Below are 15,239 nucleotides of genomic sequence, written 5' to 3'. Positions count from 1 at the left end.
TCACCCTCATATTCCCTCACACTGTGGCAAACTTAGTGCAAACGCTTGGCAGAGAACGCAAGTCGACAACAGCTTATGACATCCATCCCGTTACACTCGATCCCCGTGTCCAGAATGCTGCGAGGGCTTTCATGTCAAAAGCTCCTTTAATAGGCAAAGATACATGTTGAATTTTCCTTCTGTTTACTTCCTCCTCTGTATTGTTTCTTTGTGATTTGGAGCCCTCGAGAGACGTCATTTCTGAGCGTTCCTGCCAGAATTTTTGTCTTTATCATAACATATGTGTTCGTGTTTTGCAGGCCTTTCATGATACTGCACCCTTTGTATGGTCTACATTAAAGATGCAATGATGCAGTGTCACGAAAGAAGGTCGAAAGGCCTAAAATAATGTTGCTTTAATAAAACAATTTAGAGTAACAGAGATCAAGGACACAATGCTTCACTCAGGTTAGTTACAGAAAACAGATTTCAGTGAAGTTATTAGAACACAGGCTTTTATTTAATCCACAAACGCTGCGATTTTTCCAGTTATGCACAGACCCAAGAAAATACCCAGGTTTCAGGCAAATTCACCCGGGATTGCTCTGGTTCATAATTCTTTGGCATAAAACACCTGATGTCTTCACGGCTTCTTATCAAGTTTTTTTCATCACATTAGCTTTTGTGTGATAAGGATTCCCACAGCAGCCATTTTATTGCACAAGTCAACACACAAATGGCATTTTATGCTTGCATTGCTCCTCATTCATCTGTTCAGAGTGTTTGGTTTTACAAGAGGTGATGTTTAAGACTTGGATACGTTCATCTGTGACTGACGATGTGCCGAGCAATTTAAACCCTTTTCTCTCCAGTTTTCTCTCTAGACTATCAAATTTCCTACCTCCCTCCATTCTTGCAAAGTAAACTTCATGTTTTTATCCCCCTTAAGTGCTCTCTCCTCTTATTTTCACTCCTTTCATCACTCATAATTGTTGCCTCCAGATTGTCAACTTGCATGAATTAGCAATTGGGCCAACAAAGCAGATATGGTCAATTGTTGAGTATCCTGTCAGAATTTGAGGCTGAAAGTCTGCTCTCGCTGTGATCGCTCATCATCGTCACCCCATTCCTCTGAGGAAGAGGAGCAATGTAATGGTTCCCACAAAAACAGCCCCTGGCCTAAGGAAAGGGATTTGGGTGTCTAGAGACAACAGGGGCCATATGGAGCGGGCTGAGATAGCAAGGCACATGTACAGAATAATGGATGATGTGTCATGTTTCATGTTGCAGGGAAGCCATCAAGAGAGTTGGGTTTGGGAAATCAAAAGGCTCACGTACAGGAAAAGCGACTGTTGGACCATTTAGCATTTTTGTTTATTTTCTGAACGTGTAGGCTTGAAAAATGCGGTGTTCTATTTCCAATGCCTGTGGTCTGCTGATGTTATTTATAACTAAAATAATAATCGTGATTTTTTTAAGGGGGCTATATGTAGCCTTGTATGCAATATTAAAGCAGATGACCTTACGAGTATAATGAGCCAACCACCTGTTTACTAAAACTAAGAAATATACTCTCTGAAGCAGCGATTCAATTAAGACTAGATTTGTAAAACAGATGAAACCAAATTTGTACACATTGTATTTATCCTGCTTAGTGGGTGGCAATGTCAGACAGGCACTTGATGCTGACAGGAATATTTAATCAAATCATGGTCTCCTGAGGATAAATCACATATACTTTAGTGATCCCTTTACTTTTCATCTTGCGCCATCGGGAGGCTGATGAGCAGTATTTTAGTTTGGTCTGGACAAAATACCTGCAAATTTGACAAGACCACCAATCTGGGAGCACAGACTGTATATAAATGATGGATGCAATTACTGTGGCATCACCTTTTGGTTGTTTTAAAGTTTAAACATTATGTGTCATGTTGTTATTTTAAAGCCAGGCAAACAGGAGCCACAAGTGATCATATTTGGGGCCCCAAAAGCCTCTAATATGATTTCAGGTAGCTAATGCTAACTTAGCACTGCTCTGAGTCAGTAAGGTGCATCGGTAAACTGAATGATTTCACCACACAGAGACACATACCTAGTAAAAATAAGAGAATTAAAATTTCACTGACCAAATCTAAATTACGAGTGTTCTTGACGAGCTGTTAGTATAATTTATCACACAGCAAACCATGTTATTTGTCAAATACATGACACAGAGATCATACCACAACAGGGTCAAGTTATCATTTTTATTGGTGGAAGTGAAGCTAGCAGACAGCAGTTTGCATCCTCAACCACCTGTTAGTCAAAGTAGCCACGCCCCTAACGTTAACGCTGTAAATTGTATAATTTACTGGCAGGTGCATAACCTCAGTGAGTTACTATAAAATATAATTTATTTTATAAGTTACTATAAACAGTGTTTACAGTAACTTTTATTTTTTTTGCAAGAATAGAAATCTTGATGTAATTTTATTCAAGGTAAAATTACTGTAGGTGAAATTACAGAAAGATTAATGTTACTGTAAATGAAACTGCAACTTTATTTACTATAATTACTGTAAAGTTACAGTAAAATGGCCTGCATTTGTATAGCGCTTTTCTAGTCCCTAAGGACCCCAAAGCGCTTCACACTACATTCAGTCATTCACCCATTCACACACACATTCACACACTGGCGATGGCAAGCTACATTGTAGCCACAGCTGCCCTGGGGCGCACTGACAGAGGCGAGGCTGCCGGACACTGGCGCCACCGGGCCCTCTGACCACCACCAGTAGGCAATCAGCAACTTATAGGCATCTATTACTGGCTATTTACTGTATTTTCATTTATGTTGTTATAGTTTTATAATAGATTTTTTGTAGTTAGCAATAGAAGTGTATTTTTTATTTGCATCTCTACCTGTAGGAAAAGACGCTGAAGTTAAGCACTATAAGCCAGCGGTCCCCAACCTTTTTTGCGCTACGGGTCCGTGAGTGGTTTGGTATTGGCCCACAAGAGTTGAGTCTTGGGTGTGAAATTTATGGTTTATGGTTTTTATCATTATTTTTTTTATCGTTTTTATCATTAACTCAGTTTCCCTGGGTGTTTTCCCGTGTGTTATGAATAAATCTTTTTTTTGGTACCGGTACTGGTTTTATTTTGTTGTATTTATCCACGACGCCATAAAGACCGGTCCGTGAAAATATTGTCGGCCATAAACCGGTCCGTGGTGCAAAAAAGGTTAGGGAACGCTGCTATAATCCATATTTCAAATAAATGAATAAAAACAGTTGTTAACAGTTTTTTTTTTTTTTTTCACTTTAAAGTTGAACATTTGAATGCAAGGGCCTACAGAGATTAACCTGCTATTTTGAGCCTTCAGGGAACATTCAAAGTTTTTGACCTTTCTGGGAACACATCAGGTGATTTAGTCAAATGTAGTCAAACTTAAGATATTCATTATATATATGTATATATATTCTTTCTTTTGCTTGCCATATGAACTGTTTCCTTCCATGCAAGCAAAGCCTGTAAATGTAATTGGTCAACAAAGCCCAGACTACAGCCAGGCTGATAACAGAAACCAGAAATCTTGCAGTATCAAATATCTCGCCCCTTCCCCTGAATTCTGTCTCTCCTTTCATAGGTATCTATTTATAGAGATTCATAGCCTTATTATCAGATATTCTTTATGTTTGGTGCTAATGAGTGAAATTCATTAATTAACACGAATAGGAATCCAAGATGTTGAACACGTCTGCTAAAATTAAAAATATTACCATTGTTCCTGGGATTAAATATAGTTTCACAGATCCAGCTGCTCGGCTGTAGATCCTTCAGTGTTGTTTTAGTTTCATTTCATTGGAAATAACTCTAATAGTGAGGACAAAGTGAATACACAAAAGAGGAAAAGAAAAGAAATCCTCCACTGTTGTGTAGATGAAAACTCCTTTGTCCAAGCTCCACCGCTACGGGGGCACTGTATACTTAGACTCTCCCTCCCCTCTTATCTGCTCTACCTGCATGTGGAATAAGCAGAGCACCTCATCTCTGTTTTTCTCCCAGTGTCAGAACTACACTTAAGTGCTGTTTCCGATACCCATGAGTAAGCCCCATAAAAGCTGCCCCATCGCCACAGCGTTATTGTTTCTTGCGGATGATTGATTGATGGATGAGGGCTGACACTTCAATGAAGCCATTTCCACTGGCATCTCTATCCGATGATGTGCAGCGTATATTTTCCATCCACGCCTCATTGCTCGCCTGTGTCATTCCTGGAACTTCATTTACACCATGTTCCCTGAAGGACCTTTTTTAGCCCCATCTCCCTTTTTCTCTCTCTGGCTCCTCTTTTTATCTCTTTCTTTTTCTATGCCATAAAATAATGCTATTTCTTGTACACTCTGGAGGGGCTTGGAATCATTTGCAGGGAATGATAAAACCAAAGGCATGAAGGGGTTATTTACAGGAAGTGTAACACTGACAGGGTCCCACTGTTCTGCTTTTTTCACTGTCAGATGCCAAGTCCATGCTGAGGCAGGGCAGGGATATGATATACATTTCAGGCGCACTCGACCTACACTGTCTGCACACACGATCATTTACTGTTATCTCCACAAGCAAAATAGGCACTTCCAGCTTTGCACATTGTAACAGGATGATGTCCAAAGCTACCCAAAATACATGGTAAAGTATAGTTTGATGGCAACGTGATTGAGGTGCCTTCTCTGAGACAATTGCCTGTTTTTGCTCATATGGGGAGCAGATGGTAAGCAGGCATCAGAGCGGCAGGCTTTCTGGGATGACAGCCATGAGATTCCCCCTCAGGTGCCATTGGAGCCCCTTTAGAAGGGGAGAGTGATTGGTAGGACATGGCACCCCTAAGCAAGTGTTTTTTTTCTTTCCTCCCTCGAGTTTCCTGATTTTACAGTTCTCATCAACAAGCCACAGTGCCGGAAATAGATGTACAATGTCACCTATGACATTATCTAATTTAGGAGCCTACATCACATATGGAGAACTTTATATTTAGCACCAACAACAATGTGTTTCCAAGACTTCGCCATTATTTCTTAGATTCAAAATGCCAGTTTTAATTCTGGATTTCTGTCTGCCCATGTTGTACAATATGTAGTGGGGCTCAATTTAACACCTCTTACCATTTTCACATTAAAGATATTGTCCCTGAGTGGGGTTTAGTAGTTGTGAGAAAATAGGAGATTTCTGTTTACTAAATTTTGACAACACAGTAGCCTTAACCAGGTGACAATAATACAAACAAAAACCTTAATTGCTGACCCCTAACTCTTAGGGATGCACCGATACCGATACTGGTATCGGGTATCGGGCCGATACTGTAAAACGTGTGTGTACTCATACTCGTAAAAGTTAACCGATACCATGAACCGATACTAACTTATTTCATTAGTCAGAGGGTGGCTTGTCATTTCTGTTGTAGTTTTTTAGATTGACCACTAGGGGGACATCCCGCGCTAAACAGGCACAGGGTTAGGCGAGCGAGACTGGCGGCTCCAGAAAAAAAAGAGAAACTGGAGGCTGCTGTAGCTAGGCTAAACAAAATGTCAGCAGTGTGGACCGGAACAGCCAACTTTAACTCAGGTTTTGGAAAAGCGAAGAAAAATGTCAAGAGAAAATCCACGGGCAGTTAAAATAACAGAGGCTCTGACTCATTTTATCGCTCTGGATGACCAGCCAATGCCGGTCGTGGAAAACATAGGATTGCACCGTCTTCTCAGCATACTCGAGCTGCGATATGAAATATAATAAATAAACAGAAGTGTTTATGTGTTTTAAGCTCGGGACAGTGCCAATAGTTCAGTGATATTTTGTTAAATTACAATGTGGAGACTCTGCAATAATTTAACAGAAGTGCTTATTTTTCACTTGAAATTTTTTTGTGGTGATTTTTATTAAGATTTTTTTTTTATCGGCAGAGAATAAAATAAAACCTGTCTTCCAATTCATTGCATTTGTGTGTGTGTGTGGTAGAAGTATCGGTTTTTGTACTCTGTATCGGCAAGTACTCAGATCCAAGTATCGGTATTGTATCGGTTTGAAAAAATTGGTATCGTTGCATCCCTACTAACTCTCATGGCTCTGTTATGCTGTGAGGTGCATGGTTTGGGTCTAGGATCACCGCCAATCGATACAAAGTTGCTCCCACCAATCGCTTTCATACTGTGACGAAACATTTCTGATGGGAGCAGTCTCTTCATAGTGTACGAGGTGACGCTAAGCAGCTTAATGTCAACAGATCTCACTCTAATTGAAGACCTATGTGAAATTTATACAGACATCTTCACCACCATCCCTGAAAACAGCAGATGAGGAAATCTCATTTGGAAAAAAAAAATAGTATCCCATCTCTATAGATGAGTTGTAAGAGACTTGTGGAATCTTTGGCAAGATGAATTCAAGCTGTTCTGGCGGCACGTCACCAGCACACAGCTTTCCAATTTTTTCCTTTAATTTGTCACTCAGCACTATAATGTTCAGCAAAATTCTGAGTTATAATTCAAACTTATTTCATTTCTAACCAGATCTTTGAACATCTATATATGAATGACACACCTTCATGTAGCTAAAAGATAATTGGATACAACGTATAAAATTGTATGACTTCAGTTCCATATAGGCAAAACTGCTATATGATAGGATCGTACAAAGCTGTGCTGTTTGAGATCATATGGCTGTTAGCCATGCATGTTAGATTAATGGGTAATTCTAAATAGGCCATGCATGTGAGGTAGATAAAAAGCTTGGAGTGTAAAGAATAAAGTGCTATGTGGTTAAAATGTGACTTTTAGTTTCAAGTGAGCGGCCTGTACGACTACAAAGGCGCTGTATAAATGCGAGTCTAGAACACAGATAACCATATTAAGCTTCATAAACTTAGCATTGTTATGTGTGGAGGATTTTATTTCCCACAAATGCTGAAATGATCCTTATTTCAGCTTCACTGTGGATATGTGCCCCAAAAGTACACAAAGCTTCATGTTCCTCGTGATAGTTTTTCTAGCCATCCCGTTAGTACAAATACTAACGTATAAAAATCTGTTGAAAAACATAATAATGAATGCCTCATAAGATGAGTTGCTGTTATAGTGATAAATACTCTATACTACAGAACAGCATGTTGTGATACATGATTGGTTACATACTGCGTGATATTAGATGCTATTATGTGACAAACAGTTTAGAACTGCCTGGAGGCTATATTAAGATGTTAATGTGTTATTTCTTGTCACCGTTTTGTTCAAAAAACATCTTTTGAAGTGTCTTCCTTTCAGCACCTTGAGATCAAAACCTTCCCTGTTGTAGACTACTGGGGGGGTGGGGTGGGGTGGGGGGGACACAATAACGGACACAATGCACAGTTGAACACATGATGCATTCACTGTAGCTGTTTCTGTCTGTGTGCGTCTGTGTGTGTACTTGACCTTGGCGGCTACAGGACATTTTGGTTCATCAGGAAAGATGATTGTTTCCTTTAAAAGATATTAGGGGGACTGTGTCTAAAGGAAACTGACATGCCTCCCTGCACCCCTGATGGTTTCCACTCCGTTTCTTTTATAGTCACTCAGTAGGTAAGGGAATAGTGTCCCACCTCAGTATTTATACATTAAGCAAGGTCTCCTTGTCCAGAAACAAGAGATGAGCAGTGATTGGGCCCGGAGAATAATTTCTTCTGTGTCTACACTGGGGATCAACCTTAATCAATAATCACCTTGGAGGGAAGTGATGCTCTAGTTTAAGGTGAATTGACCTCAGTGGTGATGAGTCTGTAGACAGTGGTCATCCGTTACCACAATACTGGACCCTAATATCTGCAAATGGGGAGGGTGGGACTCCTGGAGCAGGGCAGGTCTTTATTGTCTGTGCAGGAATTAGTGTGGGATCATGAACATTTGGTGTCCCACCCATCCAGAACTGTCACCACTCCGGTAAACCCATCTCAGAGCTGTCGCTTTCACCACATGTCATGGTAAGAAAGAAGAGGGCAAATGGTTTTGCTTTCAAAAAGATAAAAGCAGAAGGAGTCTGGACAATGTGGCCTTTATTTAAATCCTTTTAAGACATTATATGTTTGAGGTACATGTACTTAAAAAAAAAAAAAAGAAAAACATGTAAACTAATGAACATCTCCGTGTGGGAAAGGAAGAGCGAGGAAGTTACGTATCCATTCCAAAAAGCAATAGCCCTCATCCTCTAATGCAATGTGACATTGAATACTACACACAGAGAAACAAGTAACCCCAAATTGGGTTATTCCTCCTACCTGCCAGTAATCCAGTTGATAAGCACTATACATGTAGATTTCTGGGGAGCAGAGAAATCAGATTACCCTGAGCTGAACTGGGATTTTCAGTCTAAATTGGCTGTTCTTCCTCGGGTCTCTCATTCTAACAGGATGAATGAGGGGAAATAAATGATTTGACTTTGCACCAGATAAATTATCTGTGCAGGAGCACACAGCAAAGTAAAGAAAAGGATGCTCGGGTTATTGAGCTTACAAAAATGAACCATGTTCGTACATTTAAAACAATAACACAAGTTTAAAAATACAAAATAGTTGCATGACTTCTTGATATTTAGGGATGTAAAGTTATAATGAAACGACAGTTTTGCAAAACAAACACAGGCAAAGCATCTCAACTTGTAACTGCTTAGTTTTCCATAGGGCACCAGTTGTACATCAACTGAAATTAACTTTTACCTGGGCCTTTATTGGACATGGAAGACTTATTGGTGTCATGGATGACCAGAGGGGTGTTTCTGTGTTTCATAAAGGTGTCTCAGGAAAGCAGGGGGTTATTGTGCAAAATCCCATCTTGAACAGATATAAGGAACCAAAACTAATAAAGACAAATCCTGATAACGTGACAGATAATATGAATTAGTTGCAGCTTACATAGACTGTATGTAAAAGATGGCCACTATGACTTTTTTTTGTGAAGTCTCATTTTGAAGTGATTTTAGCCTCTTTATGACCACTTCTGTCTTTTTGAGTAACTATAATGTGATAATAGGATGGCTGGCTGTGCTATTGCTAAGCTAGCTTGCTAAACTAGCTAAACAAACTTGGTAAGCTAGCTGAAGCCTAACTGACACTAGAATTTCACTCTCCAAAACTCAAAACCCAAAAATTCTTGGATGGTTTCTTTCTACATTTAATGCCACAGCATACTATACTATCTGTTATAACTGTATAAGCATGTACCAAAATGCAGCAACACCACAAGCACACCTGAGAGGTCTAGTTCAGTGACGTGCACACCATGCATCGAGCTAGCTACCACACCCTGTACAGTTGGTATGTAGAAAGGTAGTTATAGAGACCTTTATTTGTTGTTGTTTCTTTGGTACTCATTCATTGGACAAGTAAAGTCTTTGGGCACTCACTCACTGGCTTTTGGAGCCACCCTTGAGGAACAGCAACTCTTGCATGTTGCTATTTGAATTGTACTAGCAGTCTTCGAAGAAGTCTGTGACCCAGTTTTTTTGGTGAGAATTTTTTTTTATTGCTACAGATAGTTACCAGGTGTCTGCGCCTGTGGATTTACCTTCACCTTATCTTAGCATCCCAGGTTTAATCCAAGTATAGTCACCGATAGCTCCAAAACAAACCCCAAAAACAAGACAGCAAAATAGAAAACTCAAGGTTGCAAAACGATAGCCCTCAAAAATCACAGTGGCTTTGTTCATCTTTGATTTAAAGTCGGTTCAGACCTATTTGAACCTTCATAGCACTGATTGAAAATGAATTCTCCCATGAAAAGAGGATGCATTTTTCCTTTAGCACTTATTTCTTGCTTTTGGTTACGGTGCAGTTAATATTCCGAAAGCACAGTTTAAGCAAGAACATTAGAATTCAAGCATTTATGTGGCCCTTGCATCCGTGCATGTGTGACTTGCATGCAACGCCCCGGCATGATTTATGTCCCGAGCAGCTTTTTCTTGCATTGCAAATAGGTAGAGGCTCAGCGTCTCTTCTGCTGTTTTTGTATTTTCTAACATGACACATGAATCCCCGGTGGCCCTGAGAATCAGACAACCCAGGTGCAACACTAATATCCTCCCAGTATCCAAACATTTCCTTTAAAAGTAACTGGCACATTGGGGCCCATAAATTAGAAGTGAATGCTGCTCAAGATGTCTGGCTTCCAATAAGACCGTACCCAGAGCAATAAACTTTGACATTGCTGCTTGAAAAATGCCTGCCCTTTTTCATTGTCAAGTGTTACAAATTGATGAAATGAGTTCATCGATGTTCCCTGGTCATTATCTCTCCAGTGGCACTTTGTTTTACAGACAGTGGGAAAAGGGACAGTGCAGATTAGAGGCCCAGGCACAGTTTATCAAACAAAATCTAATATCATCCATAAGAGAGGAATCTGGAAATCAATACTTCATTACTAAATTGTTAGTGGGGATGAAGAGTAATTGTGTGAGTTCAGAGATGTGTCTCGGCGGCCGGGGCATAGGAAGTTCAATGTCACCCGGGAAGTGATAAGTAAAGGAACTGATGGGAAGAAACATTTCTGTAATGGGGGGTGCTGTAGGAGGGCAGTGGCCTGAGCACAGAACAGACAATAGACACTGGTTTGCCATTGATTGGCTCAGCTATAAAGATGGAATAGTTTAAAGAGCTGTAGAGAGATAGAGGGGGGAGACAAAGTGAGACAGGAAAAAAGAGTTAAATTGAGCACCACCTCCTGAATTTACCCTTGTCTTGTCACCAGTTTTTGTGCATTGCGTAAAGTCTTCAGCTGTGGTCACTCCAATCAATCGTCCGCTACATTTGCATCCTGACAGAGATAAGTGCAATGATAAAACAGTTCCTCTGCAAAAATGGAAGACCGCTTGATGACATGGCCATTACTGCTGGCTGAAGGTTCGGCGTTGAAATGGCTTTGTGTTAATGAACACTAATAAATATCTATGACGAATAATCAAAGCCGTCGCAGCGGATTCTGTAATGTTTACAGTATTGTACATTCATCTGTTAGGTGTGATCTTAGCAGGGCCCTGTAGCTCCTCTTTTGTTCGCCATGTGTAAGGTCACATCAGTGGAATGAGCACATCACCTCTGTGCAGCCTGGCATGGCCTCATCCCTCTAAAAGCTTGTGTCTGGAGTCCCTCTGACCTGTTCCCCTGCCTCACCATGCTCAGCCATGCAAATCGGAGTGCCTTCAATTTCAACATTCATAAGCCAAAACCTGCAGCTTGCGTTTGAAGCCAGAGGGAGCTTAGAGGAAGCACAGCGCTTCCTGACATACAATAGGGGACTTTTATGTTTTGGCAAAAGGACAAAAAGCGAGGCAATGGTAGAGAAAGTCTTTGTTCTGTGCTAAACCAAACTGTTTACCTGTGTGTGTTTACTTCATTTAGAGACACTTGGGGGTAATCTGAAAATGTCACTCAGTCTGTTCACCACTTCGTTCAGACATGGTCCTGAGAGGATGATTTTTGTCTAGCACCACAATGAGGTTGACATTTTTGTTTTGAGTGAAATATCTTGACATCTATTGGATACACTGACATTAAATTTGCTCCATATATATCAGGTCTATCCATCCATTTTCTTCCATCTATAAAATTCAGGGTTGCAGGAAGGGGTTGGAGCCTATCCCAGTCGTCATAGGACCAGAGGCAGGATACACAACGACAGGTTGCCAGTCTGTCGCACATTGAGACAGACAAGCATTCATGCTCATACCTAAAGTCAATTTAAATATCAGCAAATAATCCAAGGTGGGTTCTTTAAAATAGGTGGGTTCCCTATCAGAGAATCTGCAAAGAACCATGCACACTCCACACAAAAAGGCCCCAGGCTAGATCAGTACAGTGTTGCCAACTCCTCAGTAAGGAAAATCGCTATTGGTTGTCCTAAAAGTCGCTAAATGACCGCCCAATTTGCATAATTGGTCATGCTAATGTAATTGTAACCTACCTTGTTGGAGAGAGAAATAACATCGTGGAAGAGCCATAAATTGAGTAAAAAATGTCCTAAATCCATTTAGAGTTTATTTAGAACTACAAATTAAATTTCTTTTAGCAATTATTGATTTTTTTTAATGTCACAATTCCAACCCTGCTCCTTTACCCGGGCTTGGACCGGCAAAAGTGACCCGAAATAGGCACTCTGGTGGAGTTACTTTGTGTGTGTGTGTGTTTATAAGTAGTTTTAAACCTTGTGATCCACAAAACAGCATAAGAGTAAAAGAAGAACTGACTGCGTTGCAGTCAGTGCGGGAGCAGCGGCTTCGCTCATGCGCGATTCATTTGCAGTTTGGATGCTTAAACATCTTCTGCCCTGATAGCAGCTGGGGGAGGACTATCCTCCGCCCGTGAGCGCTTTGGAACGCGCGAGGTGCCCACAGCAGCACCCGCTGCTTGTTGAGAGTAAAAGCGATACGCGCTTTCACGTCAAAAAGTCGTCATAAATAAGTCTCCAATAACACCAGAAAAAGTCGCCAGAATTGTCGCTAGTGGCTTTTTAGAAAAAAAGTCGCTAAGGGGGTCTGAAAACTCGCTAAATATAGCAACAAAATCGCTAAGTTGGCAACACTGGATCAGTAGCCAGGTGCTAACAACATACCATTGTGTTACCCCAAATATCTGGTACCAAGTATATTTATTCTAGTTAGCCCAATTATTGGCTGAAATATTGGCTAGCAAATTTGACGAGCCAAACTTGTCCACTTCTTTGTTTCCTGGCAAAAATCTCAGCAAAAATAATGACATTCTCTAATAAGCTAATGCTAATATGCTAATAGGGTTAGCTTACACTATTAGCTAGCTTGCACATTGTCACCTTGTATGCTTCCTATTTTAGAAGCCCCAGGGAGCTCTCGGTATAGCTTTAAGAGAGTTTAGTGTTTATCAAAAATGTGGACCAGGAAACCAAAATAATGACCTCAGAGACATCTTTATAAGACAGAGGAGAGCGTTTCAGAATCAGGTGACAGTTCTCACGTTTGTCACAACTTCTTCAAAAGATATTTAAAAAATCTGATCGATTGTTGATGAGGAAACACTGATTATAGCAGCTTTAGGTCTACAGACTCCTAAAACATTGACTGAAAATGTAAATAATTATAATAAAGATAGGCTAATAACAATTAATATTGGAACAAAAAGTTTATTGTTACGCGTCTCATGTGGCGTAGATATCTACCACTGCAGATTCTACAGATGGAGTAGCTTTTCTAATTAACAAAAAACACCGCCTCGCTTACACATCAAAAACTAGTGGTGGGAGTGATATAACAAGCTGTTAGAATCCAGATACTCTCATTTCGTGAGCACATGTTTGACTGTTCAGCAAGTATACTGTTCCATTTTAAAAAAGAGGCTTCCCCCGTTGTTGACAGAGATAATCATTTTTTTATCGTGGTGCTTTGACGTCGGTGAAGTGAGGCTGACAGTCCAGTAACAGGGGCCGTTCGCTAATGATTTTTGAGCAGCCCCCAACTGAGTCCTAAATGTCTGCAATATCCATAAACAACTCTATACTGTCCAATTAGGCAGACAGAGATGTACTGGGCTGTCAGACAGATTTGCATGGCTAAGCACCTGAGATCCAGAGGATGATGAGGGGGATGGTTCACCGGCCAGGGAAAGAACGTGCACAATGGATGACTTTCATTACAGCATTACCGCTTTACATACACACTCATCCAATTACTGCTTGGATTAATTGATCATCGTACTTTTCTTTCCCCAGCACCCGAGTCGGAGCTGGTGTGTTTTTCTCCCTTCTGTACCAACTACACAACCTGCTGCTTTTCTTCCTTTTGCTCTATAGCCCCTGTCCCAGGTTTATAGCCAGGGCTCTTCATAAAAAGTCTAAGGGGACATTTTGAGCAGGGTGGGAGGGTTGAGAGGGGGGGATTGTTAGAGGAAATCGTCACTGGCCACCACTGTGAGGATGGCCATTTGCAGGATCGCATACATTGGGAATAATTAGAATTTATGTGTGCTCGTCAATCCCGCCTCATCCTCTTCCCTGCTGTAGACCCATCAGTGGTCAGAAGGGTTCACCGGAGCATGACTCATCCCTGAGTGCGTTTGATCAGAATGAATTATGCCTTTTAGATTCATTATGGCACTTTATTTCTCCTCTCTGTCCTCCTCCCTTGTCCGTTCAGCACAGGGAATGAAATGTACAAGACAGGGTACATATTTTATTGTATGCATGCTGTCATGCACGCACGGTTAAGGATAAGAAGTAGACAGTGGTGGTTTAAGCTAGCTACCCAGTGCTGCACATTTTGCAGAACACTTTTTCCAAAGAGGCAGTGCAGAAAAAGAAAAACCACAGTATGGACATACTGGGATGTTTATAATATCAGCTCCCAAGCTTGGAACCTTAATGCATGAGAAACATTTGTCAGAGCAAAAAGATTTTCAAAGTGGCATCGCAAAACCACTTTAATATGACAAAAAATCTAATTGAACTCACGCTGTTTAGTGTACAGGACTATGACAAGTGCTAATGGGATCATTTAAGATCATTTAAAATACAAACGAGTCTTTTCTTTCTCTTCATTAATTACTGCTAATTATACGAACAGCTAGCCTTGTCGGGGCAGTGCATTTGGCTGTCTCCGAGTTGTGAACATCAGGTCTGAACAAGAGGATGTCCCATTTCCCTCCTGGATGGCTGGCTGATAATGTGTGGTGATAGTAAGATGAATAAATAACAGCGTGCTTGGATCAGGCTGCATTCATAAGCGAGTCTCGTGTTGCTTTACTGGCCTAACTGTGTTTATCTGAATGATGTTTTTGCTCTTCTTTTGCCTTTTTCTTTTCTTTTTTGTACAGAATTGTCTAACCTTGTTTATCAAAATATGGAGCATGAAGTGCTCCCTTTTTCTTGACTGTGTTCTAGGGAATATTGATAGCACTAAGGGAGAGCACCTGGCTGGTATTCAGTGCAGGAGGAAAGCACTTGTTTCCTAATATGAACATTTTTAGTCCTTGTTTTGAAATGCGCTGCGTGAGATAAGGGTTTGTTTTTAAACACACGTTCCGCGAATTACAGCAAAGAAGTGAGAATTATTGGAGATATTTGAGTGAGCTAAATATTTTAAGCTGCTTACGGTAATTTATTTTGGAAAATCCTTTCTTTCAGTTATGTGCAAATCACAACTGTCCGTTCTCTGAATACGGTTGATGCAGCGATGCGTTGGAGATTTCAGCAGAATAAGTCTGCAATGTCGTTTAGAGTGAGCAGATTGCATCAACTCAT

The sequence above is a fragment of the Neolamprologus multifasciatus genome, chromosome 20 (genome assembly GCF_963576455.1).
Source record: "Neolamprologus multifasciatus chromosome 20, fNeoMul1.2, whole genome shotgun sequence".
In the NCBI taxonomy this organism is placed as follows: Eukaryota; Metazoa; Chordata; class Actinopteri; order Cichliformes; family Cichlidae; genus Neolamprologus; species Neolamprologus multifasciatus.
The sequence above is the reverse complement of the archived record's forward strand: the minus strand, read 5'-3'. Positions refer to the sequence as shown.